Genomic DNA, 27,193 nt, shown 5'->3' on the forward strand with positions numbered 1-27,193 from the left:
GACAGTTATATTTTATGACTGTTATATTTTGTCAAAAATTGATAATTAAGACAAATTGACACTTATCAGAAGAAAAGCTTTCTACATAGACATTCACTGAAATGTAAGTTTTCCCCCTCTACTGTACATTTGGCATTTTAATGTGTCCAAAGTAGCCTACCTAATATTTTCAGTATGTGAAATATATCACATATATTTGCGACACCCCAGATACTATACGATTTTGTGCCAAATGCAGCAGCAGTCTGGCAGATGTGGTTAAATTACAGCAGAGGCAACAAGGTCTTAACACGGTTTTAAACATTAGCTCGCATGTAGTAAGCGTTCTTCAAAGAGTACTTCTTGACGTCTCCTCAAATATACTGTAAAAGGTAGAAAAGGGAGACGAGGTGGCCGAGTGGTTAAGGCGATGGACTGCTAATCCATTGTGCTCTGCACGCGTGGGTTCGAATCCCATCCTCGTCGACAGATGCTATTTTGAGGCTCTATCAATCCTGTGTCAATATACCATTCAGGGAAAATCCATTTGCGCATCGTCGTAGAGAAACTGGGAAATGGCCATGGCTGTGAAAGCCGACATAAGAGAACACTGGCAGTTCTCAATTACACCATTGAGGTGTAGCCATAAGTTATTGCAAAATACTTTTTGTTAATTTTGTAAGAGGTTTGACCTTCGTGGAAGGCTAACGCCCCATAAAACTGGCTTAGCGACAGCCCTGGACAAAGCGTATTGCTTGCATCAGGCAAATCAGGGGAAATGTAGGCTGGTTTGCAACATGGAGTCCATTTTTATTTAGTGAGATACATATCTACGACGATCCAGTTAGCGTCACGGCAGTTAAAGCTCACGCAGCAATGACTACCAAACATGAACCCAAAGATATACGTTCTAGCAGACCTCTAATTGATGTCACCTGGCCCATCTAATTGCCTGTTTCGGAAGCACTTGTTTAGTTGAAACGTTTTTTTAGGGTTGGAGGTCTACAGGACTTAAGACTTGCAGTAAAAAAGGTCTTTGTGAGGTGAGCTGTTTTAAAGAAATATATTTTAATTCTACCGCTTTAAAGTGTAAAAATATAAACCAAAGCTCTCCTCCATGATATAATCACGATCTATTCTATTTCAATACTGCACCAGAAATAAACACTGTCCATTCATTCTGATATGTCATTCATCATTTGCTGCAAGCATTTCTTGACCTACCTTGTTTGTAAAGACACTATTGTTGCTACTAATCATTTAAACATACTGAAATAGAAGAACACCTCGTGTGCACACTACTCTCGACGTTTGACCATGTTTCTTGGAAAACTTATATATTATCTATTTAAAGAAAAATACTGATCATATTCAGACATCTCTGTAAGAATAAAGTCAAATAAAAAAATCCCAAAATGTACTATTTTTGATTGATTTGTTGCAATTAGGAGCGTAAAATGAACGTAGAGCTACTGTTGGATAAATAAGCGTCAGGCAAGGGAGTGTCTCCGAGACGTGTAATTGCATGATTACCCTCACACCATCATGGTTTCATGGACGTACTGACGAGGTGGCCGAGTGGTTAAGGCGATGGACTGCTAATCCATTGTGCTCTGCACGCGTGGGTTCGAATCCCATCCTCGTCGACTTGTGTAGTTTTAGGGTCCGAACAATCCTGGTAATTTCCATACTCAATTGAAGATCGCTCATTGCAAAAGAAATGCAGAATATATGATTTGACGTTCTTGTTAAAGCTTCGAAATTTTCAATGCCTTGAAGACAGCTTTTACACCTAATAATTCTCCTTATCTTTCCAACATTTCTATGAATGAAAAAAATGACAAAATGCGAAGATTACTTAGCATATTTATATAAGACTCAACTGAATATGTGAACTTTCTTTGAGGGGCTCTCTTTTGTATTTTCAGTCTTTTTCAAGTTTTTTATGTAACCTTGTATTACGTGAGAAAGGTTTGGGTAGTAAAGTGTCATTGTTGACATTTTTTACTTTTTGACATTATTTAAATTTGACAGTTATATTTTATGACTGTTATTTTGTCAAAAATTGATAATTAAGACAAATTGACACTTATCAGAAGAAAAGCTTTCTACATAGACATTCACTGAAATGTAAGTTTTCCCCCTCTACTGTACATTTGGCATTTTAATGTGTCCAAAGTAGCCTACCTAATATTTTCAGTATGTGAAATATATCACATATATTTGCGACACCCCAGATACTATACGATTTTGTGCCAAATGCAGCAGCAGTCTGGCAGATGTGGTTAAATTACAGCAGAGGCAACAAGGTCTTAACACGGTTTTAAACATTAGCTCACATGTAGTAAGCGTTCTTCAAAGAGTACTTCTTGACGTCTCCTCAAATATACTGTAAAAGGTAGAAAAGGGAGACGAGGTGGCCGAGTGGTTAAGGCGATGGACTGCTAATCCATTGTGCTCTGCACGCGTGGGTTCGAATCCCATCCTCGTCGGCAGACGCTATTTTGAGGCTCTATCAATCCTGTGTCAATATACCATTCAGGGAAAATCCATTTGCGCATCGTCGTAGAGAAACTGGGAAATGGCGATGGCTGTGAAAGCCGACATAAGAGAACACTGGCAGTTCTCAATTACACCATTGAGGTGTAGCCATAAGTTATTGCAAAATACTTTTTGTTAATTTTGTAAGAGGTTTGACCTTCGTGGAAGGCTAACGCCCCATAAAACTGGCTTAGCGACAGCCCTGGACAAAGCGTATTGCTTGCATCAGGCAAATCAGGGGAAATGTAGGCTGGTTTGCAACATGGAGTCCATTTTTATTTAGTGAGATAGATATCTACGACGATCCAGTTAGCGTCACGGCAGTTAAAGCTCACGCAGCAATGACTACCAAACATGAACCCAAAGATATACGTTCTAGCAGACCTCTAATTGATGTCACCTGGCCCATCTAATTGCCTGTTTCGGAAGCACTTGTTTAGTTGAAACGTTTTTTTAGGGTTGGAGGTCTACAGGACTTAAGACTTGCAGTAAAAAAGGTCTTTGTGAGGTGAGCTGTTTTAAAGAAATATATTTTAATTCTACCGCTTTAAAGTGTAAAAATATAAACCAAAGCTCTCCTCCATGATATAATCACGATCTATTCTATTTCAATACTGCACCAGAAATAAACACTGTCCATTCATTCTGATATGTCATTCATCATTTGCTGCAAGCATTTCTTGACCTACCTTGTTTGTAAAGACACTATTGTTGCTACTAATCATTTAAACATACTGAAATAGCAGAACACCTCGTGTGCACACTACTCTCGACGTTTGACCATGTTTCTTGGAAAACTTATATATTATCTATTTAAAGAAAAATACTGATCATATTCAGACATCTCTGTAAGAATAAAGTCAAATAAAAAAATCCCAAAATGTACTATTTTTGATTGATTTGTTGCAATTAGGAGCGTAAAATGAACGTAGAGCTACTGTTGGATAAATAAGCGTCAGGCAAGGGAGTGTCTCCAAGACGTGTAATTGCATGATTACCCTCACACCATCATGGTTTCATGGACGTACTGACGAGGTGGCCGAGTGGTTAAGGCGATGGACTGCTAATCCATTGTGCTCTGCACGCGTGGGTTCGAATCCCACCCTCGTCGACTTGTGTAGTTTTAGGGTCCGAACAATCCTGGTAATTTCCATACTCAATTGAAGATCGCTCATTGCAAAAGAAATGCAGAATATATGATTTGACGTTCTTGTTAAAGCTTCGAAATTTTCAATGCCTTGAAGACATCTTTTACACCTAATAATTCTCCTTATCTTTCCAACATTTCTATGAATGAAAAAAATGACAAAATGCGAAGATTACTTAGCATATTTATATAAGACTCAACTGAATATGTGAACTTTCTTTGAGGGGCTCTCTTTTTTATTTTCAGTCTTTTTGAAGTTTTTTATGTAACCTTGTATTACATGAGAAAGGTTTGGGTAGTAAAGTGTCATTGTTGACATTTTTTACTTTTTGACATTATTTAAATTTGACAGTTATATTTTATGACTGTTATATTTTGTCAAAAATTGATAATTAAGACAAATTGACACTTATCAGAAGAAAAGCTTTCTACATAGACATTCACTGAAATGTAAGTTTTCCCCCTCTACTGTACATTTGGCATTTTAATGTGTCCAAAGTAGCCTACCTAATATTTTCAGTATGTGAAATATATCACATATATTTGCGACACCCCAGATACTATACGATTTTGTGCCAAATGCAGCAGCAGTCTGGCAGATGTGGTTAAATTACAGCAGAGGCAACAAGGTCTTAACACGGTTTTAAACATTAGCTCGCATGTAGTATGCGTTCTTCAAAGAGTACTTCTTGACGTCTCCTCAAATATACTGTAAAAGGTAGAAAAGGGAGACGAGGTGGCCGAGTGGTTAAGGCGATGGACTGCTAATCCATTGTGCTCTGCACGCGTGGGTTCGAATCCCATCCTCGTCGACTTGTGTAGTTTTAGGGTCCGAACAATCCTGGTAATTTCCATACTCAATTGAAGATCGCTCATTGCAAAAGAAATGCAGAATATATGATTTGACGTTCTTGTTAAAGCTTCGAAATTTTCAATGCCTTGAAGACATCTTTTACACCTAATAATTCTCCTTATCTTTCCAACATTTCTATGAATGAAAAAAATGACAAAATGCGAAGATTACTTAGCATATTTATATAAGACTCAACTGAATATGTGAACTTTCTTTGAGGGGCTCTCTTTTTTATTTTCAGTCTTTTTGAAGTTTTTTATGTAACCTTGTATTACATGAGAAAGGTTTGGGTAGTAAAGTGTCATTGTTGACATTTTTTACTTTTTGACATTATTTAAATTTGACAGTTATATTTTATGACTGTTATATTTTGTCAAAAATTGATAATTAAGACAAATTGACACTTATCAGAAGAAAAGCTTTCTACATAGACATTCACTGAAATGTAAGTTTTCCCCCTCTACTGTACATTTGGCATTTTAATGTGTCCAAAGTAGCCTACCTAATATTTTCAGTATGTGAAATATATCACATATATTTGCGACACCCCAGATACTATACGATTTTGTGCCAAATGCAGCAGCAGTCTGGCAGATGTGGTTAAATTACAGCAGAGGCAACAAGGTCTTAACACGGTTTTAAACATTAGCTCGCATGTAGTATGCGTTCTTCAAAGAGTACTTCTTGACGTCTCCTCAAATATACTGTAAAAGGTAGAAAAGGGAGACGAGGTGGCCGAGTGGTTAAGGCGATGGACTGCTAATCCATTGTGCTCTGCACGCGTGGGTTCGAATCCCATCCTCGTCGACAGATGCTATTTTGAGGCTCTATCAATCCTGTGTCAATATACCATTCAGGGAAAATCCATTTGCGCATCGTCGTAGAGAAACTGGGAAATGGCCATGGCTGTGAAAGCCGACATAAGAGAACACTGGCAGTTCTCAATTACACCATTGAGGTGTAGCCATAAGTTATTGCAAAATACTTTTTGTTAATTTTGTAAGAGGTTTGACCTTCGTGGAAGGCTAACGCCCCATAAAACTGGCTTAGCGACAGCCCTGGACAAAGCGTATTGCTTGCATCAGGCAAATCAGGGGAAATGTAGGCTGGTTTGCAACATGGAGTCCATTTTTATTTAGTGAGATACATATCTACGACGATCCAGTTAGCGTCACGGCAGTTAAAGCTCACGCAGCAATGACTACCAAACATGAACCCAAAGATATACGTTCTAGCAGACCTCTAATTGATGTCACCTGGCCCATCTAATTGCCTGTTTCGGAAGCACTTGTTTAGTTGAAACGTTTTTTTAGGGTTGGAGGTCTACAGGACTTAAGACTTGCAGTAAAAAAGGTCTTTGTGAGGTGAGCTGTTTTAAAGAAATATATTTTAATTCTACCGCTTTAAAGTGTAAAAATATAAACCAAAGCTCTCCTCCATGATATAATCACGATCTATTCTATTTCAATACTGCACCAGAAATAAACACTGTCCATTCATTCTGATATGTCATTCATCATTTGCTGCAAGCATTTCTTGACCTACCTTGTTTGTAAAGACACTATTGTTGCTACTAATCATTTAAACATACTGAAATAGAAGAACACCTCGTGTGCACACTACTCTCGACGTTTGACCATGTTTCTTGGAAAACTTATATATTATCTATTTAAAGAAAAATACTGATCATATTCAGACATCTCTGTAAGAATAAAGTCAAATAAAAAAATCCCAAAATGTACTATTTTTGATTGATTTGTTGCAATTAGGAGCGTAAAATGAACGTAGAGCTACTGTTGGATAAATAAGCGTCAGGCAAGGGAGTGTCTCCGAGACGTGTAATTGCATGATTACCCTCACACCATCATGGTTTCATGGACGTACTGACGAGGTGGCCGAGTGGTTAAGGCGATGGACTGCTAATCCATTGTGCTCTGCACGCGTGGGTTCGAATCCCATCCTCGTCGACTTGTGTAGTTTTAGGGTCCGAACAATCCTGGTAATTTCCATACTCAATTGAAGATCGCTCATTGCAAAAGAAATGCAGAATATATGATTTGACGTTCTTGTTAAAGCTTCGAAATTTTCAATGCCTTGAAGACAGCTTTTACACCTAATAATTCTCCTTATCTTTCCAACATTTCTATGAATGAAAAAAATGACAAAATGCGAAGATTACTTAGCATATTTATATAAGACTCAACTGAATATGTGAACTTTCTTTGAGGGGCTCTCTTTTGTATTTTCAGTCTTTTTGAAGTTTTTTATGTAACCTTGTATTACGTGAGAAAGGTTTGGGTAGTAAAGTGTCATTGTTGACATTTTTTACTTTTTGACATTATTTAAATTTGACAGTTATATTTTATGACTGTTATTTTGTCAAAAATTGATAATTAAGACAAATTGACACTTATCAGAAGAAAAGCTTTCTACATAGACATTCACTGAAATGTAAGTTTTCCCCCTCTACTGTACATTTGGCATTTTAATGTGTCCAAAGTAGCCTACCTAATATTTTCAGTATGTGAAATATATCACATATATTTGCGACACCCCAGATACTATACGATTTTGTGCCAAATGCAGCAGCAGTCTGGCAGATGTGGTTAAATTACAGCAGAGGCAACAAGGTCTTAACACGGTTTTAAACATTAGCTCACATGTAGTAAGCGTTCTTCAAAGAGTACTTCTTGACGTCTCCTCAAATATACTGTAAAAGGTAGAAAAGGGAGACGAGGTGGCCGAGTGGTTAAGGCGATGGACTGCTAATCCATTGTGCTCTGCACGCGTGGGTTCGAATCCCATCCTCGTCGGCAGACGCTATTTTGAGGCTCTATCAATCCTGTGTCAATATACCATTCAGGGAAAATCCATTTGCACATCGTCGTAGAGAAACTGGGAAATGGCCATGGCTGTGAAAGCCGACATAAGAGAACACTGGCAGTTCTCAATTACACCATTGAGGTGTAGCCATAAGTTATTGCAAAATACTTTTTGTTAATTTTGTAAGAGGTTTGACCTTCGTGGAAGGCTAACGCCCCATAAAACTGGCTTAGCGACAGCCCTGGACAAAGCGTATTGCTTGCATCAGGCAAATCAGGGGAAATGTAGGCTGGTTTGCAACATGGAGTCCATTTTTATTTAGTGAGATAGATATCTACGACGATCCAGTTAGCGTCACGGCAGTTAAAGCTCACGCAGCAATGACTACCAACCATGAACCCAAAGATATACGTTCTAGCAGACCTCTAATTGATGTCACCTGGCCCATCTAATTGCCTGTTTCGGAAGCACTTGTTTAGTTGAAACGTTTTTTTAGGGTTGGAGGTCTACAGGACTTAAGACTTGCAGTAAAAAAGGTCTTTGTGAGGTGAGCTGTTTTAAAGAAATATATTTTAATTCTACCGCTTTAAAGTGTAAAAATATAAACCAAAGCTCTCCTCCATGATATAATCACGATCTATTCTATTTCAATACTGCACCAGAAATAAACACTGTCCATTCATTCTGATATGTCATTCATCATTTGCTGCAAGCATTTCTTGACCTACCTTGTTTGTAAAGACACTATTGTTGCTACTAATCATTTAAACATACTGAAATAGCAGAACACCTCGTGTGCACACTACTCTCGACGTTTGACCATGTTTCTTGGAAAACTTATATATTATCTATTTAAAGAAAAATACTGATCATATTCAGACATCTCTGTAAGAATAAAGTCAAATAAAAAAATCCCAAAATGTACTATTTTTGATTGATTTGTTGCAATTAGGAGCGTAAAATGAACGTAGAGCTACTGTTGGATAAATAAGCGTCAGGCAAGGGAGTGTCTCCAAGACGTGTAATTGCATGATTACCCTCACACCATCATGGTTTCATGGACGTACTGACGAGGTGGCCGAGTGGTTAAGGCGATGGACTGCTAATCCATTGTGCTCTGCACGCGTGGGTTCGAATCCCATCCTCGTCGACTTGTGTAGTTTTAGGGTCCGAACAATCCTGGTAATTTCCATACTCAATTGAAGATCGCTCATTGCAAAAGAAATGCACAATATATGATTTGACGTTCTTGTTAAAGCTTCGAAATTTTCAATGCCTTGAAGACAGCTTTTACACCTAATAATTCTCCTTATCTTTCCAACATTTCTATGAATGAAAAAAATGACAAAATGCAAAGATTACTTAGCATATTTATATAAGACTCAACTGAATATGTGAACTTTCTTTGAGGGGCTCTCTGTTTTATTTTCAGTCTTTTTGAAGTTTTTTATGTAACCTTGTATTACGTGAGAAAGGTTTGGGTAGTAAAGTGTCATTGTTGACATTTTTTACTTTTTGACATTATTTAAATTTGACAGTTATATTTTATGACTGTTATTTTGTCAAAAATTGATAATTAAGACAAATTGACACTTATCAGAAGAAAAGCTTTCTACATAGACATTCACTGAAATGTAAGTTTTCCCCCTCTACTGTACATTTGGCATTTTAATGTGTCCAAAGTAGCCTACCTAATATTTTCAGTATGTGAAATATATCACATATATTTGCGACACCCCAGATACTATACGATTTTGTGCCAAATGCAGCAGCAGTCTGGCAGATGTGGTTAAATTACAGCAGAGGCAACAAGGTCTTAACACGGTTTTAAACATTAGCTCGCATGTAGTATGCGTTCTTCAAAGAGTACTTCTTGACGTCTCCTCAAATATACTGTAAAAGGTAGAAAAGGGAGACGAGGTGGCCGAGTGGTTAAGGCGATGGACTGCTAATCCATTGTGCTCTGCACGCGTGGGTTCGAATCCCATCCTCGTCGACAGATGCTATTTTGAGGCTCTATCAATCCTGTGTCAATATACCATTCAGGGAAAATCCATTTGCGCATCGTCGTAGAGAAACTGGGAAATGGCCATGGCTGTGAAAGCCGACATAAGAGAACACTGGCAGTTCTCAATTACACCATTGAGGTGTAGCCATAAGTTATTGCAAAATACTTTTTGTTAATTTTGTAAGAGGTTTGACCTTCGTGGAAGGCTAACGCCCCATAAAACTGGCTTAGCGACAGCCCTGGACAAAGCGTATTGCTTGCATCAGGCAAATCAGGGGAAATGTAGGCTGGTTTGCAACATGGAGTCCATTTTTATTTAGTGAGATACATATCTACGACGATCCAGTTAGCGTCACGGCAGTTAAAGCTCACGCAGCAATGACTACCAAACATGAACCCAAAGATATACGTTCTAGCAGACCTCTAATTGATGTCACCTGGCCCATCTAATTGCCTGTTTCGGAAGCACTTGTTTAGTTGAAACGTTTTTTTAGGGTTGGAGGTCTACAGGACTTAAGACTTGCAGTAAAAAAGGTCTTTGTGAGGTGAGCTGTTTTAAAGAAATATATTTTAATTCTACCGCTTTAAAGTGTAAAAATATAAACCAAAGCTCTCCTCCATGATATAATCACGATCTATTCTATTTCAATACTGCACCAGAAATAAACACTGTCCATTCATTCTGATATGTCATTCATCATTTGCTGCAAGCATTTCTTGACCTACCTTGTTTGTAAAGACACTATTGTTGCTACTAATCATTTAAACATACTGAAATAGAAGAACACCTCGTGTGCACACTACTCTCGACGTTTGACCATGTTTCTTGGAAAACTTATATATTATCTATTTAAAGAAAAATACTGATCATATTCAGACATCTCTGTAAGAATAAAGTCAAATAAAAAAATCCCAAAATGTACTATTTTTGATTGATTTGTTGCAATTAGGAGCGTAAAATGAACGTAGAGCTACTGTTGGATAAATAAGCGTCAGGCAAGGGAGTGTCTCCGAGACGTGTAATTGCATGATTACCCTCACACCATCATGGTTTCATGGACGTACTGACGAGGTGGCCGAGTGGTTAAGGCGATGGACTGCTAATCCATTGTGCTCTGCACGCGTGGGTTCGAATCCCATCCTCGTCGACTTGTGTAGTTTTAGGGTCCGAACAATCCTGGTAATTTCCATACTCAATTGAAGATCGCTCATTGCAAAAGAAATGCAGAATATATGATTTGACGTTCTTGTTAAAGCTTCGAAATTTTCAATGCCTTGAAGACAGCTTTTACACCTAATAATTCTCCTTATCTTTCCAACATTTCTATGAATGAAAAAAATGACAAAATGCGAAGATTACTTAGCATATTTATATAAGACTCAACTGAATATGTGAACTTTCTTTGAGGGGCTCTCTTTTGTATTTTCAGTCTTTTTGAAGTTTTTTATGTAACCTTGTATTACGTGAGAAAGGTTTGGGTAGTAAAGTGTCATTGTTGACATTTTTTACTTTTTGACATTATTTAAATTTGACAGTTATATTTTATGACTGTTATTTTGTCAAAAATTGATAATTAAGACAAATTGACACTTATCAGAAGAAAAGCTTTCTACATAGACATTCACTGAAATGTAAGTTTTCCCCCTCTACTGTACATTTGGCATTTTAATGTGTCCAAAGTAGCCTACCTAATATTTTCAGTATGTGAAATATATCACATATATTTGCGACACCCCAGATACTATACGATTTTGTGCCAAATGCAGCAGCAGTCTGGCAGATGTGGTTAAATTACAGCAGAGGCAACAAGGTCTTAACACGGTTTTAAACATTAGCTCACATGTAGTAAGCGTTCTTCAAAGAGTACTTCTTGACGTCTCCTCAAATATACTGTAAAAGGTAGAAAAGGGAGACGAGGTGGCCGAGTGGTTAAGGCGATGGACTGCTAATCCATTGTGCTCTGCACGCGTGGGTTCGAATCCCATCCTCGTCGGCAGACGCTATTTTGAGGCTCTATCAATCCTGTGTCAATATACCATTCAGGGAAAATCCATTTGCACATCGTCGTAGAGAAACTGGGAAATGGCCATGGCTGTGAAAGCCGACATAAGAGAACACTGGCAGTTCTCAATTACACCATTGAGGTGTAGCCATAAGTTATTGCAAAATACTTTTTGTTAATTTTGTAAGAGGTTTGACCTTCGTGGAAGGCTAACGCCCCATAAAACTGGCTTAGCGACAGCCCTGGACAAAGCGTATTGCTTGCATCAGGCAAATCAGGGGAAATGTAGGCTGGTTTGCAACATGGAGTCCATTTTTATTTAGTGAGATAGATATCTACGACGATCCAGTTAGCGTCACGGCAGTTAAAGCTCACGCAGCAATGACTACCAACCATGAACCCAAAGATATACGTTCTAGCAGACCTCTAATTGATGTCACCTGGCCCATCTAATTGCCTGTTTCGGAAGCACTTGTTTAGTTGAAACGTTTTTTTAGGGTTGGAGGTCTACAGGACTTAAGACTTGCAGTAAAAAAGGTCTTTGTGAGGTGAGCTGTTTTAAAGAAATATATTTTAATTCTACCGCTTTAAAGTGTAAAAATATAAACCAAAGCTCTCCTCCATGATATAATCACGATCTATTCTATTTCAATACTGCACCAGAAATAAACACTGTCCATTCATTCTGATATGTCATTCATCATTTGCTGCAAGCATTTCTTGACCTACCTTGTTTGTAAAGACACTATTGTTGCTACTAATCATTTAAACATACTGAAATAGCAGAACACCTCGTGTGCACACTACTCTCGACGTTTGACCATGTTTCTTGGAAAACTTATATATTATCTATTTAAAGAAAAATACTGATCATATTCAGACATCTCTGTAAGAATAAAGTCAAATAAAAAAAATCCCAAAATGTACTATTTTTGATTGATTTGTTGCAATTAGGAGCGTAAAATGAACGTAGAGCTACTGTTGATAAATAAGCGTCAGGCAAGGGAGTGTCTCCAAGACGTGTAATTGCATGATTACCCTCACACCATCATGGTTTCATGGACGTACTGACGAGGTGGCCGAGTGGTTAAGGCGATGGACTGCTAATCCATTGTGCTCTGCACGCGTGGGTTCGAATCCCATCCTCGTCGACTTGTGTAGTTTTAGGGTCCGAACAATCCTGGTAATTTCCATACTCAATTGAAGATCGCTCATTGCAAAAGAAATGCACAATATATGATTTGACGTTCTTGTTAAAGCTTCGAAATGTTCAATGCCTTGAAGACAGCTTTTACACCTAATAATTCTCCTTATCTTTCCAACATTTCTATGAATGAAAAAAATGACAAAATGCAAAGATTACTTAGCATATTTATATAAGACTCAACTGAATATGTGAACTTTCTTTGAGGGGCTCTCTGTTTTATTTTCAGTCTTTTTGAAGTTTTTTATGTAACCTTGTATTACGTGAGAAAGGTTTGGGTAGTAAAGTGTCATTGTTGACATTTTTTACTTTTTGACATTATTTAAATTTGACAGTTATATTTTATGACTGTTATTTTGTCAAAAATTGATAATTAAGACAAATTGACACTTATCAGAAGAAAAGCTTTCTACATAGACATTCACTGAAATGTAAGTTTTCCCCCTCTACTGTACATTTGGCATTTTAATGTGTCCAAAGTAGCCTACCTAATATTTTCAGTATGTGAAATATATCACATATATTTGCGACACCCCAGATACTATACGATTTTGTGCCAAATGCAGCAGCAGTCTGGCAGATGTGGTTAAATTACAGCAGAGGCAACAAGGTCTTAACACGGTTTTAAACATTAGCTCGCATGTAGTATGCGTTCTTCAAAGAGTACTTCTTGACGTCTCCTCAAATATACTGTAAAAGGTAGAAAAGGGAGACGAGGTGGCCGAGTGGTTAAGGCGATGGACTGCTAATCCATTGTGCTCTGCACGCGTGGGTTCGAATCCCATCCTCGTCGACAGATGCTATTTTGAGGCTCTATCAATCCTGTGTCAATATACCATTCAGGGAAAATCCATTTGCGCATCGTCGTAGAGAAACTGGGAAATGGCCATGGCTGTGAAAGCCGACATAAGAGAACACTGGCAGTTCTCAATTACACCATTGAGGTGTAGCCATAAGTTATTGCAAAATACTTTTTGTTAATTTTGTAAGAGGTTTGACCTTCGTGGAAGGCTAACGCCCCATAAAACTGGCTTAGCGACAGCCCTGGACAAAGCGTATTGCTTGCATCAGGCAAATCAGGGGAAATGTAGGCTGGTTTGCAACATGGAGTCCATTTTTATTTAGTGAGATACATATCTACGACGATCCAGTTAGCGTCACGGCAGTTAAAGCTCACGCAGCAATGACTACCAAACATGAACCCAAAGATATACGTTCTAGCAGACCTCTAATTGATGTCACCTGGCCCATCTAATTGCCTGTTTCGGAAGCACTTGTTTAGTTGAAACGTTTTTTTAGGGTTGGAGGTCTACAGGACTTAAGACTTGCAGTAAAAAAGGTCTTTGTGAGGTGAGCTGTTTTAAAGAAATATATTTTAATTTAACCGCTTTAAAGTGTAAAAATATAAACCAAAGCTCTCCTCCATGATATAATCACGATCTATTCTATTTCAATACTGCACCAGAAATAAACACTGTCCATTCATTCTGATATGTCATTCATCATTTGCTGCAAGCATTTCTTGACCTACCTTGTTTGTAAAGACACTATTGTTGCTACTAATCATTTAAACATACTGAAATAGAAGAACACCTCGTGTGCACACTACTCTCGACGTTTGACCATGTTTCTTGGAAAACTTATATATTATCTATTTAAAGAAAAATACTGATCATATTCAGACATCTCTGTAAGAATAAAGTCAAATAAAAAAATCCCAAAATGTACTATTTTTGATTGATTTGTTGCAATTAGGAGCGTAAAATGAACGTAGAGCTACTGTTGGATAAATAAGCGTCAGGCAAGGGAGTGTCTCCGAGACGTGTAATTGCATGATTACCCTCACACCATCATGGTTTCATGGACGTACTGACGAGGTGGCCGAGTGGTTAAGGCGATGGACTGCTAATCCATTGTGCTCTGCACGCGTGGGTTCGAATCCCATCCTCGTCGACTTGTGTAGTTTTAGGGTCCGAACAATCCTGGTAATTTCCATACTCAATTGAAGATCGCTCATTGCAAAAGAAATGCAGAATATATGATTTGACGTTCTTGTTAAAGCTTCGAAATTTTCAATGCCTTGAAGACAGCTTTTACACCTAATAATTCTCCTTATCTTTCCAACATTTCTATGAATGAAAAAAATGACAAAATGCAAAGATTACTTAGCATATTTATATAAGACTCAACTGAATATGTGAACTTTCTTTGAGGGGCTCTCTTTTGTATTTTCAGTCTTTTTGAAGTTTTTTATGTAACCTTGTATTACGTGAGAAACGTTTGGGTAGTAAAGTGTCATTGTTGACATTTTTTACTTTTTGACATTATTTAAATTTGACAGTTATATTTTATGACTGTTATTTTGTCAAAAATTGATAATTAAGACAAATTGACACTTATCAGAAGAAAAGCTTTCTACATAGACATTCACTGAAATGTAAGTTTTCCCCCTCTACTGTACATTTGGCATTTTAATGTGTCCAAAGTAGCCTACCTAATATTTTCAGTATGTGAAATATATCACATATATTTGCGACACCCCAGATACTATACGATTTTGTGCCAAATGCAGCAGCAGTCTGGCAGATGTGGTTAAATTACAGCAGAGGCAACAAGGTCTTAACACGGTTTTAAACATTAGCTCACATGTAGTAAGCGTTCTTCAAAGAGTACTTCTTGACGTCTCCTCAAATATACTGTAAAAGGTAGAAAAGGGAGACGAGGTGGCCGAGTGGTTAAGGCGATGGACTGCTAATCCATTGTGCTCTGCACGCGTGGGTTCGAATCCCATCCTCGTCGGCAGACGCTATTTTGAGGCTCTATCAATCCTGTGTCAATATACCATTCAGGGAAAATCCATTTGCACATCGTCGTAGAGAAACTGGGAAATGGCCATGGCTGTGAAAGCCGACATAAGAGAACACTGGCAGTTCTCAATTACACCATTGAGGTGTAGCCATAAGTTATTGCAAAATACTTTTTGTTAATTTTGTAAGAGGTTTGACCTTCGTGGAAGGCTAACGCCCCATAAAACTGGCTTAGCGACAGCCCTGGACAAAGCGTATTGCTTGCATCAGGCAAATCAGGGGAAATGTAGGCTGGTTTGCAACATGAAGTCCATTTTTATTTAGTGAGATAGATATCTACGACGATCCAGTTAGCGTCACGGCAGTTAAAGCTCACGCAGCAATGACTACCAACCATGAACCCAAAGATATACGTTCTAGCAGACCTCTAATTGATGTCACCTGGCCCATCTAATTGCCTGTTTCGGAAGCACTTGTTTAGTTGAAACGTTTTTTTAGGGTTGGAGGTCTACAGGACTTAAGACTTGCAGTAAAAAAGGTCTTTGTGAGGTGAGCTGTTTTAAAGAAATATATTTTAATTCTACCGCTTTAAAGTGTAAAAATATAAACCAAAGCTCTCCTCCATGATATAATCACGATCTATTCTATTTCAATACTGCACCAGAAATAAACACTGTCCATTCATTCTGATATGTCATTCATCATTTGCTGCAAGCATTTCTTGACCTACCTTGTTTGTAAAGACACTATTGTTGCTACTAATCATTTAAACATACTGAAATAGCAGAACACCTCGTGTGCACACTACTCTCGACGTTTGACCATGTTTCTTGGAAAACTTATATATTATCTATTTAAAGAAAAATACTGATCATATTCAGACATCTCTGTAAGAATAAAGTCAAATAAAAAAATCCCAAAATGTACTATTTTTGATTGATTTGTTGCAATTAGGAGCGTAAAATGAACGTAGAGCTACTGTTGGATAAATAAGCGTCAGGCAAGGGAGTGTCTCCAAGACGTGTAATTGCATGATTACCCTCACACCATCATGGTTTCATGGACGTACTGACGAGGTGGCCGAGTGGTTAAGGCGATGGACTGCTAATCCATTGTGCTCTGCACGCGTGGGTTCGAATCCCATCCTCGTCGACTTGTGTAGTTTTAGGGTCCGAACAATCCTGGTAATTTCCATACTCAATTGAAGATCGCTCATTGCAAAAGAAATGCAGAATATATGATTTGACGTTCTTGTTAAAGCTTCGAAATTTTCAATGCCTTGAAGACAGCTTTTACACCTAATAATTCTCCTTATCTTTCCAACATTTCTATGAATGAAAAAAATGACAAAATGCAAAGATTACTTAGCATATTTATATAAGACTCAACTGAATATGTGAACTTTCTTTGAGGGGCTCTCTGTTTTATTTTCAGTCTTTTTGAAGTTTTTTATGTAACCTTGTATTACGTGAGAAAGGTTTGGGTAGTAAAGTGTCATTGTTGACATTTTTTACTTTTTGAGATTATTTAAATTTGACAGTTATATTTTATGACTGTTATTTTGTCAAAAATTGATAATTAAGACAAATTGACACTTATCAGAAGAAAAGCTTTCTACATAGACATTCACTGAAATGTAAGTTTTCCCCCTCTACTGTACATTTGGCATTTTAATGTGTCCAAAGTAGCCTACCTAATATTTTCAGTATGTGAAATATATCACATATATTTGCGACACCCCAGATACTATACGATTTTGTGCCAAATGCAGCAGCAGTCTGGCAGATGTGGTTAAATTACAGCAGAGGCAACAAGGTCTTAACACGGTTTTAAACATTAGCTCGCATGTAGTATGCGTTCTTCAAAGAGTACTTCTTGACGTCTCCTCAAATATACTGTAAAAGGTAGAAAAGGGAGACGAGGTGGCCGAGTGGTTAAGGCGATGGACTGCTAATCCATTGTGCTCTGCACGCGTGGGTTCGAATCCCATCCTCGTCGACAGATGCTATTTTGAGGCTCTATCAATCCTGTGTCAATATACCATTCAGGGAAAATCCATTTGCGCATCGTCGTAGAGAAACTGGGAAATGGCGATGGCTGTGAAAGCCGACATAAGAGAACACTGGCAGTTCTCAATTACACCATTGAGGTGTATCCATAAGTTATTGCAAAATACTTTTTGTTAATTTTGTAAAAGGTTTGACCTTCGTGGAAGGCTAACGCCCCATAAAACTGGCTTAGCGACAGCCCTGGACAAAGCGTATTGCTTGCATCAGGCAAATCAGGGGGAATGTAGGCTGGTTTGCAACATGGAGTCCATTTTTATTTAGTGAGATACATATCTACGACGATCCAGTTAGCGTCACGGCAGTTAAAGCTCACGCAGCAATGACTACCAAACATGAACCCAAAGATATACATTCTAGCAGACCTCTAATTGATGTCACCTGGCCCATCTAATTGCCTGTTTCGGAAGCACTTGTTTAGTTGAAACGTTTTTTTAGGGTTGGAGGTCTACAGGACTTAAGACTTGCAGTAAAACATGTTTTTTTCCAAAAGGTCTTTGTGAGGTGAGCTGTTTTAAAGAAATATATTTTAATTCTACCGCTTTAAAGTGTAAAAATATAAACCAAAGCTCTCCTCCATGATATAATCACGATCAATTCTATTTCAATACTGCACCAGAAATAAACACTGTCCATTCATTCTGATATGTCATTCATCATTTGCTGCAAGCATTTCTTGACCTACCTTGTTTGTAAAGACACTATTGTTGCTACTAATCATTTAAACATACTGAAATAGCAGAACACCTCGTGTGCACACTACTCTCGACGTTTGACCATGTTTCTTGGAAAACTTATATATTATCTATTTAAAGACAAATACTGATCATATTCAGACATCTCTGTAAGAATAAAGTCAAATAAAAAAAATCCCCAAATGTACTATTTTTGATTGATTTGTTGCAATTAGGAGCGTAAAATGAACGTAGAGCTACTGTTAGATAAATAAGCGTCAGGCAAGGGAGTGTCTCCAAGACGTGTAATTGAAGGATTACCCTCACACCATCATGGTTTCATGGACGTACTGACGAGGTGGCCGAGTGGTTAAGGCGATGGACTGCTAATCCATTGTGCTCTGCACGCGTGGGTTCGAATCCCATCCTCGTCGACTTGTGTAGTTTTAGGGTCCGAACAATCCTGGTAATTTCCATACTCAATTGAAGATCGCTCATTGCAAAAGAAATGCAGAATATATGATTTGACGTTCTTGTTAAAGCTTCGAAATTTTCAATGCCTTGAAGACAGCTTTTACACCTAATAATTCTCCTTATCTTTCCAACATTTCTATGAATGAAAAAAATGACAAAATGCGAAGATTACTTAGCATATTTATATAAGACTCAACTGAATATGTGAACTTTCTTTGAGGGGCTCTCTGTTTTATTTTCAGTCTTTTTGAAGTTTTTTATGTAACCTTGTATTACGTGAGAAAGGTTTGGGTAGTAAAGTGCCATTGTTGACATTTTTTACTTTTTGACATTATTTAAATTTGACAGTTATATTTTATGACTGTTATATTTTGTCAAAAATTGATAATTAAGACAAATTGACACTTATCAGAAGAAAAGCTTTCTACATAGACATTCACTGAAATGTAAGTTTTCCCCCTCTACCGTACATTTGGCATTTTAATGTGTCCAAAGTAGCCTACCTAATATTTTCAGTATGTGAAATATATCACATATATTTGCGACACCCCAGATACTATACGATTTTGTGCCAAATGCAGCAGCAGTCTGGCAGATGTGGTTAAATTACAGCAGAGGCAACAAGGTCTTAACACGGTTTTAAACATTAGCTCACATGTAGTATGCGTTCTTCAAAGAGTACTTCTTGACGTCTCCTCAAATATACTGTAAAAGGTAGAAAAGGGAGACGAGGTGGCCGAGTGGTTAAGGCGTTGGACTGCTAATCCATTGTGCTCTGCACGCGTGGGTTCGAATCCCATCCTCGTCGGCAGACGCTATTTTGAGGCTCTATCAATTCTGGGTTAATATACCATTCAGGGAAAATCCATTTGCGCATCGTCGTAGAGAAACTGGGAAATGGCGATGGCTGTGAAAGCCGACATAAGAGAACACTGGCAGTTCTCAATTACACCATTGAGGTGTATCCATAAGTTATTGCAAAATACTTTTTGTTAATTTTGTAAAAGGTTTGACCTTCGTGGAAGGCTAACGCCCCATAAAACTGGCTTAGCGACAGCCCTGGACAAAGCGTATTGCTTGCATCAGGCAAATCAGGGGGAATGTAGGCTGGTTTGCAACATGGAGTCCATTTTTATTTAGTGAGATACATATCTACGACGATCCAGTTAGCGTCACGGCAGTTAAAGCTCACGCAGCAATGACTACCAAACCTGAACCCAAAGATATACATTCTAGCAGACCTCTAATTGATGTCACCTGGCCCATCTAATTGCCTGTTTCGGAAGCACTTGTTTAGTTGAAACGTTTTTTTAGGGTTGGAGGTCTACAGGACTTAAGACTTGCAGTAAAAAAGGTCTTTGTGAGGTGAGCTGTTTTAAAGAAATATATTTTAATTCTACCGCTTTAAAGTGTAAAAATATAAACCAAAGCTCTCCTCCATGATATAATCACGATCTATTCTATTTCAATACTGCACCAGAAATAAACACTGTCCATTCATTCTGATATGTCATTCATCATTTGCTGCAAGCATTTCTTGACCTACCTTGTTTGTAAAGACACTATTGTTGCTACTAATCATTTAAACATACTGAAATAGCAGAACACCTCGTGTGCACACTACTCTCGACGTTTGACCATGTTTCTTGGAAAACTTATATATTATCTATTTAAAGAAAAATACTGATCATATTCAGACATCTCTGTAAGAATAAAGTCAAATAAAAAAATCCCAAAATGTACTATTTTTGATTGATTTGTTGCAATTAGGAGCGTAAAATGAACGTAGAGCTACTGTTGGATAAATAAGCGTCAGGCAAGGGAGTGTCTCCGAGACGTGTAATTGCATGATTACCCTCACACCATCATGGTTTCATGGACGTACTGACGAGGTGGCCGAGTGGTTAAGGCGATGGACTGCTAATCCATTGTGCTCTGCACGCGTGGGTTCGAATCCCATCCTCGTCGACTTGTGTAGTTTTAGGGTCCGAACAATCCTGGTAATTTCCATACTCAATTGAAGATCGCTCATTGCAAAAGAAATGCAGAATATATGATTTGACGTTCTTGTTAAAGCTTCGAAATTTTCAATGCCTTGAAGACAGCTTTTAAACCTAATAATTCTCCTTATCTTTCCAACATTTCTATGAATGAAAAAAATGACAAAATGCGAAGATTACTTAGCATATTTATATAAGACTAAACTGAATATGTGAACTTTCTTTGAGGGGCTCTCTTTTTTATTTTCAGTCTTTTTCAAGTTTTTTATGTAACCTTGTATTACGTGAGAAAGGTTTGGGTAGTAAAGTGTCATTGTTGACATTTTTTACTTTTTGACATTATTTAAATTTGACAGTTATATTTTATGACTGTTATTTTGTCAAAAATTGATAATTAAGACAAATTGACACTTATCAGAAGAAAAGCTTTCTACATAGACATTCACTGAAATGTAAGTTTTCCCCCTCTACTGTACATTTGGCATTTTAATGTGTCCAAAGTAGCCTACCTAATATTTTCAGTATGTGAAATATATCACATATATTTGCGACACCCCAGATACTATACGATTTTGTGCCAAATGCAGCAGCAGTCTGGCAGATGTGGTTAAATTACAGCAGAGGCAACAAGGTCTTAACACGGTTTTAAACATTAGCTCGCATGTAGTATGCGTTCTTCAAAGAGTACTTCTTGACGTCTCCTCAAATATACTGTAAAAGGTAGAAAAGGGAGACGAGGTGGCCGAGTGGTTAAGGCGATGGACTGCTAATCCATTGTGCTCTGCACGCGTGGGTTCGAATCCCATCCTCGTCGACAGATGCTATTTTGAGGCTCTATCAATCCTGTGTCAATATACCATTCAGGGAAAATCCATTTGCGCATCGTCGTAGAGAAACTGGGAAATGGCGATGGCTGTGAAAGCCGACATAAGAGAACACTGGCAGTTCTCAATTACACCATTGAGGTGTATCCATAAGTTATTGCAAAATACTTTTTGTTAATTTTGTAAAAGGTTTGACCTTCGTGGAAGGCTAACGCCCCATAAAACTGGCTTAGCGACAGCCCTGGACAAAGCGTATTGCTTGCATCAGGCAAATCAGGGGGAATGTAGGCTGGTTTGCAACATGGAGTCCATTTTTATTTAGTGAGATACATATCTACGACGATCCAGTTAGCGTCACGGCAGTTAAAGCTCACGCAGCAATGACTACCAAACATGAACCCAAAGATATACATTCTAGCAGACCTCTAATTGATGTCACCTGGCCCATCTAATTGCCTGTTTCGGAAGCACTTGTTTAGTTGAAACGTTTTTTTAGGGTTGGAGGTCTACAGGACTTAAGACTTGCAGTAAAACATGTTTTTTTCCAAAAGGTCTTTGTGAGGTGAGCTGTTTTAAAGAAATATATTTTAATTCTACCGCTTTAAAGTGTAAAAATATAAACCAAAGCTCTCCTCCATGATATAATCACGATCAATTCTATTTCAATACTGCACCAGAAATAAACACTGTCCATTCATTCTGATATGTCATTCATCATTTGCTGCAAGCATTTCTTGACCTACCTTGTTTGTAAAGACACTATTGTTGCTACTAATCATTTAAACATACTGAAATAGCAGAACACCTCGTGTGCACACTACTCTCGACGTTTGACCATGTTTCTTGGAAAACTTATATATTATCTATTTAAAGACAAATACTGATCATATTCAGACATCTCTGTAAGAATAAAGTCAAATAAAAAAAATCCCCAAATGTACTATTTTTGATTGATTTGTTGCAATTAGGAGCGTAAAATGAACGTAGAGCTACTGTTAGATAAATAAGCGTCAGGCAAGGGAGTGTCTCCAAGACGTGTAATTGCAGGATTACCCTCACACCATCATGGTTTCATGGACGTACTGACGAGGTGGCCGAGTGGTTAAGGCGATGGACTGCTAATCCATTGTGCTCTGCACGCGTGGGTTCGAATCCCATCCTCGTCGACTTGTGTAGTTTTAGGGTCCGAACAATCCTGGTAATTTCCATACTCAATTGAAGATCGCTCATTGCAAAAGAAATGCAGAATATATGATTTGACGTTCTTGTTAAAGCTTCGAAATTTTCAATGCCTTGAAGACAGCTTTTACACCTAATAATTCTCCTTATCTTTCCAACATTTCTATGAATGAAAAAAATGACAAAATGCGAAGATTACTTAGCATATTTATATAAGACTCAACTGAATATGTGAACTTTCTTTGAGGGGCTCTCTGTTTTATTTTCAGTCTTTTTGAAGTTTTTTATGTAACCTTGTATTACGTGAGAAAGGTTTGGGTAGTAAAGTGCCATTGTTGACATTTTTTACTTTTTGACATTATTTAAATTTGACAGTTATATTTTATGACTGTTATATTTTGTCAAAAATTGATAATTAAGACAAATTGACACTTATCAGAAGAAAAGCTTTCTACATAGACATTCACTGAAATGTAAGTTTTCCCCCTCTACCGTACATTTGGCATTTTAATGTGTCCAAAGTAGCCTACCTAATATTTTCAGTATGTGAAATATATCACATATATTTGCGACACCCCAGATACTATACGATTTTGTGCCAAATGCAGCAGCAGTCTGGCAGATGTGGTTAAATTACAGCAGAGGCAACAAGGTCTTAACACGGTTTTAAACATTAGCTCACATGTAGTATGCGTTCTTCAAAGAGTACTTCTTGACGTCTCCTCAAATATACTGTAAAAGGTAGAAAAGGGAGACGAGGTGGCCGAGTGGTTAAGGCGTTGGACTGCTAATCCATTGTGCTCTGCACGCGTGGGTTCGAATCCCATCCTCGTCGGCAGACGCTATTTTGAGGCTCTATCAATTCTGGGTTAATATACCATTCAGGGAAAATCCATTTGCGCATCGTGGTAGAGAAACTGGGAAATGGCGATGGCTGTGAAAGCCGACATAAGAGAACACTGGCAGTTCTCAATTACACCATTGAGGTGTATCCATAAGTTATTGCAAAATACTTTTTGTTAATTTTGTAAAAGGTTTGACCTTCGTGGAAGGCTAACGCCCCATAAAACTGGCTTAGCGACAGCCCTGGACAAAGCGTATTGCTTGCATCAGGCAAATCAGGGGGAATGTAGGCTGGTTTGCAACATGGAGTCCATTTTTATTTAGTGAGATACATATCTACGACGATCCAGTTAGCGTCACGGCAGTTAAAGCTCACGCAGCAATGACTACCAAACCTGAACCCAAAGATATACATTCTAGCAGACCTCTAATTGATGTCACCTGGCCCATCTAATTGCCTGTTTCGGAAGCACTTGTTTAGTTGAAACGTTTTTTTAGGGTTGGAGGTCTACAGGACTTAAGACTTGCAGTAAAACATGTTTTTTTCCAAAAGGTCTTTGTGAGGTGAGCTGTTTTAAAGAAATATATTTTAATTCTACCGCTTTAAAGTGTAAAAATATAAACCAAAGCTCTCCTCCATGATATAATCACGATCAATTCTATTTCAATACTGCACCAGAAATAAACACTGTCCATTCATTCTGATATGTCATTCATCATTTGCTGCAAGCATTTCTTGACCTACCTTGTTTGTAAAGACACTATTGTTGCTACTAATCATTTAAACATACTGAAATAGCAGAACACCTCGTGTGCACACTACTCTCGACGTTTGACCATGTTTCTTGGAAAACTTATATATTATCTATTTAAAGAAAAATACTGATCATATTCAGACATCTCTGTAAGAATAAAGTCAAATAAAAAAAATCCCCAAATGTACTATTTTTGATTGATTTGTTGCAATTAGGAGCGTAAAATGAACGTAGAGCTACTGTTAGATAAATAAGCGTCAGGCAAGGGAGTGTCTCCAAGACGTGTAATTGCAGGATTACCCTCACACCATCATGGTTTCATGGACGTACTGACGAGGTGGCCGAGTGGTTAAGGCGATGGACTGCTAATCCATTGTGCTCTGCACGCGTGGGTTCGAATCCCATCCTCGTCGACTTGTGTAGTTTTAGGGTCCGAACAATCCTGGTAATTTCCATACTCAATTGAAGATCGCTCATTGCAAAAGAAATGCAGAATATATGATTTGACGTTCTTGTTAAAGCTTCGAAATTTTCAATGCCTTGAAGACAGCTTTTACACCTAATAATTCTCCTTATCTTTCCAACATTTCTATGAATGAAAAAAATGACAAAATGCAAAGATTACTTAGCATATTTATATAAGACTCAACTGAATATGTGAACTTTCTTTGAGGGGCTCTCTGTTTTATTTTCAGTCTTTTTGAAGTTTTTTATGTAACCTTGTATTACGTGAGAAAGGTTTGGGTAGTAAAGTGCCATTGTTGACATTTTTTACTTTTTGACATTATTTAAATTTGACAGTTATATTTTATGACTGTTATATTTTGTCAAAAATTGATAATTAAGACAAATTGACACTTATCAGAAGAAAAGCTTTCTACATAGACATTCACTGAAATGTAAGTTTTCCCCCTCTACCGTACATTTGGCATTTTAATGTGTCCAAAGTAGCCTACCTAATATTTTCAGTATGTGAAATATATCACATATATTTGCGACACCCCAGATACTATACGATTTTGTGCCAAATGCAGCAGCAGTCTGGCAGATGTGGTTAAATTACAGCAGAGGCAACAAGGTCTTAACACGGTTTTAAACATTAGCTCACATGTAGTATGCGTTCTTCAAAGAGTACTTCTTGACGTCTCCTCAAATATACTGTAAAAGGTAGAAAAGGGAGACGAGGTGGCCGAGTGGTTAAGGCGATGGACTGCTAATCCATTGTGCTCTGCACGCGTGGGTTCGAATCCCATCCTCGTCGGCAGACGCTATTTTGAGGCTCTATCAATCCTGTGTCAATATACCATTCAGGGAAAATCCATTTGCGCATCGTCGTAGAGAAACTGGGAAATGGCCATGGCTGTGAAAGCCGACATAAGAGAACACTGGCAGTTCTCAATTACACCATTGAGGTGTAGCCATAAGTTATTGCAAAATACTTTTTGTTAATTTTGTAAGAGGTTTGACCTTCGTGGAAGGCTAACGCCCCATAAAACTGGCTTAGCGACAGCCCTGGACAAAGCGTATTGCTTGCATCAGGCAAATCAGGGGAAATGTAGGCTGGTTTGCAACATGGAGTCCATTTTTATTTAGTGAGATACATATCTACGACGATCCAGTTAGCGTCACGGCAGTTAAAGCTCACGCAGCAATGACTACCAAACATGAACCCAAAGATATACGTTCTAGCAGACCTCTAATTGATGTCACCTGGCCCATCTAATTGCCTGTTTCGGAAGCACTTGTTTAGTTGAAACGTTTTTTTAGGGTTGGAGGTCTACAGGACTTAAGACTTGCAGTAAAAAAGGTCTTTGTGAGGTGAGCTGTTTTAAAGAAATATATTTTAATTCTACCGCTTTAAAGTGTAAAAATATAAACCAAAGCTCTCCTCCATGATATAATCACGATCTATTCTATTTCAATACTGCACCAGAAATAAACACTGTCCATTCATTCTGATATGTCATTCATCATTTGCTGCAAGCATTTCTTGACCTACCTTGTTTGTAAAGACACTATTGTTGCTACTAATCATTTAAACATACTGAAATAGCAGAACACCTCGTGTGCACACTACTCTCGACGTTTGACCATGTTTCTTGGAAAACTTATATATTATCTATTTAAAGAAAAATACTGATCATATTCAGACATCTCTGTAAGAATAAAGTCAAATAAAAAAATCCCAAAATGTACTATTTTTGATTGATTTGTTGCAATTAGGAGCGTAAAATGAACGTAGAGCTACTGTTGGATAAATAAGCGTCAGGCAAGGGAGTGTCTCCGAGACGTGTAATTGCATGATTACCCTCACACCATCATGGTTTCATGGACGTACTGACGAGGTGGCCGAGTGGTTAAGGCGATGGACTGCTAATCCATTGTGCTCTGCACGCGTGGGTTCGAATCCCATCCTCGTCGACTTGTGTAGTTTTAGGGTCCGAACAATCCTGGTAATTTCCATACTCAATTGAAGATCGCTCATTGCAAAAGAAATGCAGAATATATGATTTGACGTTCTTGTTAAAGCTTCGAAATTTTCAATGCCTTGAAGACAGCTTTTAAACCTAATAATTCTCCTTATCTTTCCAACATTTCTATGAATGAAAAAAATGACAAAATGCGAAGATTACTTAGCATATTTATATAAGACTAAACTGAATATGTGAACTTTCTTTGAGGGGCTCTCTTTTTTATTTTCAGTCTTTTTCAAGTTTTTTATGTAACCTTGTATTACGTGAGAAAGGTTTGGGTAGTAAAGTGTCATTGTTGACATTTTTTACTTTTTGACATTATTTAAATTTGACAGTTATATTTTATGACTGTTATTTTGTCAAAAATTGATAATTAAGACAAATTGACACTTATCAGAAGAAAAGCTTTCTACATAGACATTCACTGAAATGTAAGTTTTCCCCCTCTACTGTACATTTGGCATTTTAATGTGTCCAAAGTAGCCTACCTAATATTTTCAGTATGTGAAATATATCACATATATTTGCGACACCCCAGA

The 27,193-nt window shown here is 37.8% G+C and overlaps 27 non-coding genes across 27 annotated transcripts; all 27 read left to right on the forward strand.

Annotated features, from left to right (window-relative positions):
• Positions 1-383: 383 nt before the first annotated feature.
• trnas-gcu (transfer RNA serine (anticodon GCU)) lies at positions 384-465 on the forward strand. Its single transcript has one exon. It is a non-coding gene; the product is annotated as a tRNA-Ser (tRNA).
• A 1,078-nt stretch (positions 466-1,543) lies between these two features.
• Positions 1,544-1,625, forward strand: trnas-gcu (transfer RNA serine (anticodon GCU)). Its single transcript has one exon. It is a non-coding gene; the product is annotated as a tRNA-Ser (tRNA).
• Positions 1,626-2,389: 764 nt separating this feature from the next.
• Positions 2,390-2,471, forward strand: trnas-gcu (transfer RNA serine (anticodon GCU)). The gene has a single exon. It is a non-coding gene; the product is annotated as a tRNA-Ser (tRNA).
• Positions 2,472-3,549: 1,078 nt separating this feature from the next.
• On the forward strand, positions 3,550-3,631 carry trnas-gcu (transfer RNA serine (anticodon GCU)). Its single transcript has one exon. It is a non-coding gene; the product is annotated as a tRNA-Ser (tRNA).
• A 766-nt stretch (positions 3,632-4,397) lies between these two features.
• On the forward strand, positions 4,398-4,479 carry trnas-gcu (transfer RNA serine (anticodon GCU)). The gene has a single exon. It is a non-coding gene; the product is annotated as a tRNA-Ser (tRNA).
• A 766-nt stretch (positions 4,480-5,245) lies between these two features.
• trnas-gcu (transfer RNA serine (anticodon GCU)) lies at positions 5,246-5,327 on the forward strand. Its single transcript has one exon. It is a non-coding gene; the product is annotated as a tRNA-Ser (tRNA).
• Positions 5,328-6,405: 1,078 nt separating this feature from the next.
• Positions 6,406-6,487, forward strand: trnas-gcu (transfer RNA serine (anticodon GCU)). Its single transcript has one exon. It is a non-coding gene; the product is annotated as a tRNA-Ser (tRNA).
• A 764-nt stretch (positions 6,488-7,251) lies between these two features.
• Positions 7,252-7,333, forward strand: trnas-gcu (transfer RNA serine (anticodon GCU)). The gene has a single exon. It is a non-coding gene; the product is annotated as a tRNA-Ser (tRNA).
• A 1,078-nt stretch (positions 7,334-8,411) lies between these two features.
• On the forward strand, positions 8,412-8,493 carry trnas-gcu (transfer RNA serine (anticodon GCU)). Its single transcript has one exon. It is a non-coding gene; the product is annotated as a tRNA-Ser (tRNA).
• A 764-nt stretch (positions 8,494-9,257) lies between these two features.
• On the forward strand, positions 9,258-9,339 carry trnas-gcu (transfer RNA serine (anticodon GCU)). The gene has a single exon. It is a non-coding gene; the product is annotated as a tRNA-Ser (tRNA).
• A 1,078-nt stretch (positions 9,340-10,417) lies between these two features.
• Positions 10,418-10,499, forward strand: trnas-gcu (transfer RNA serine (anticodon GCU)). Its single transcript has one exon. It is a non-coding gene; the product is annotated as a tRNA-Ser (tRNA).
• A 764-nt stretch (positions 10,500-11,263) lies between these two features.
• On the forward strand, positions 11,264-11,345 carry trnas-gcu (transfer RNA serine (anticodon GCU)). The gene has a single exon. It is a non-coding gene; the product is annotated as a tRNA-Ser (tRNA).
• Positions 11,346-12,423: 1,078 nt separating this feature from the next.
• Positions 12,424-12,505, forward strand: trnas-gcu (transfer RNA serine (anticodon GCU)). Its single transcript has one exon. It is a non-coding gene; the product is annotated as a tRNA-Ser (tRNA).
• Positions 12,506-13,269: 764 nt separating this feature from the next.
• Positions 13,270-13,351, forward strand: trnas-gcu (transfer RNA serine (anticodon GCU)). The gene has a single exon. It is a non-coding gene; the product is annotated as a tRNA-Ser (tRNA).
• Positions 13,352-14,429: 1,078 nt separating this feature from the next.
• Positions 14,430-14,511, forward strand: trnas-gcu (transfer RNA serine (anticodon GCU)). The gene has a single exon. It is a non-coding gene; the product is annotated as a tRNA-Ser (tRNA).
• A 764-nt stretch (positions 14,512-15,275) lies between these two features.
• trnas-gcu (transfer RNA serine (anticodon GCU)) lies at positions 15,276-15,357 on the forward strand. The gene has a single exon. It is a non-coding gene; the product is annotated as a tRNA-Ser (tRNA).
• Positions 15,358-16,435: 1,078 nt separating this feature from the next.
• Positions 16,436-16,517, forward strand: trnas-gcu (transfer RNA serine (anticodon GCU)). Its single transcript has one exon. It is a non-coding gene; the product is annotated as a tRNA-Ser (tRNA).
• A 764-nt stretch (positions 16,518-17,281) lies between these two features.
• On the forward strand, positions 17,282-17,363 carry trnas-gcu (transfer RNA serine (anticodon GCU)). The gene has a single exon. It is a non-coding gene; the product is annotated as a tRNA-Ser (tRNA).
• A 1,094-nt stretch (positions 17,364-18,457) lies between these two features.
• trnas-gcu (transfer RNA serine (anticodon GCU)) lies at positions 18,458-18,539 on the forward strand. Its single transcript has one exon. It is a non-coding gene; the product is annotated as a tRNA-Ser (tRNA).
• Positions 18,540-19,305: 766 nt separating this feature from the next.
• Positions 19,306-19,387, forward strand: trnas-gcu (transfer RNA serine (anticodon GCU)). The gene has a single exon. It is a non-coding gene; the product is annotated as a tRNA-Ser (tRNA).
• Positions 19,388-20,465: 1,078 nt separating this feature from the next.
• On the forward strand, positions 20,466-20,547 carry trnas-gcu (transfer RNA serine (anticodon GCU)). The gene has a single exon. It is a non-coding gene; the product is annotated as a tRNA-Ser (tRNA).
• A 764-nt stretch (positions 20,548-21,311) lies between these two features.
• trnas-gcu (transfer RNA serine (anticodon GCU)) lies at positions 21,312-21,393 on the forward strand. The gene has a single exon. It is a non-coding gene; the product is annotated as a tRNA-Ser (tRNA).
• Positions 21,394-22,487: 1,094 nt separating this feature from the next.
• trnas-gcu (transfer RNA serine (anticodon GCU)) lies at positions 22,488-22,569 on the forward strand. The gene has a single exon. It is a non-coding gene; the product is annotated as a tRNA-Ser (tRNA).
• A 766-nt stretch (positions 22,570-23,335) lies between these two features.
• On the forward strand, positions 23,336-23,417 carry trnas-gcu (transfer RNA serine (anticodon GCU)). The gene has a single exon. It is a non-coding gene; the product is annotated as a tRNA-Ser (tRNA).
• Positions 23,418-24,511: 1,094 nt separating this feature from the next.
• On the forward strand, positions 24,512-24,593 carry trnas-gcu (transfer RNA serine (anticodon GCU)). Its single transcript has one exon. It is a non-coding gene; the product is annotated as a tRNA-Ser (tRNA).
• Positions 24,594-25,359: 766 nt separating this feature from the next.
• On the forward strand, positions 25,360-25,441 carry trnas-gcu (transfer RNA serine (anticodon GCU)). Its single transcript has one exon. It is a non-coding gene; the product is annotated as a tRNA-Ser (tRNA).
• A 1,078-nt stretch (positions 25,442-26,519) lies between these two features.
• trnas-gcu (transfer RNA serine (anticodon GCU)) lies at positions 26,520-26,601 on the forward strand. The gene has a single exon. It is a non-coding gene; the product is annotated as a tRNA-Ser (tRNA).
• Positions 26,602-27,193: the final 592 nt, after the last annotated feature.

The sequence above is a fragment of the Salminus brasiliensis genome, chromosome 9 (genome assembly GCF_030463535.1).
Source record: "Salminus brasiliensis chromosome 9, fSalBra1.hap2, whole genome shotgun sequence".
NCBI lineage: Eukaryota > Metazoa > Chordata > Actinopteri > Characiformes > Bryconidae > Salminus > Salminus brasiliensis.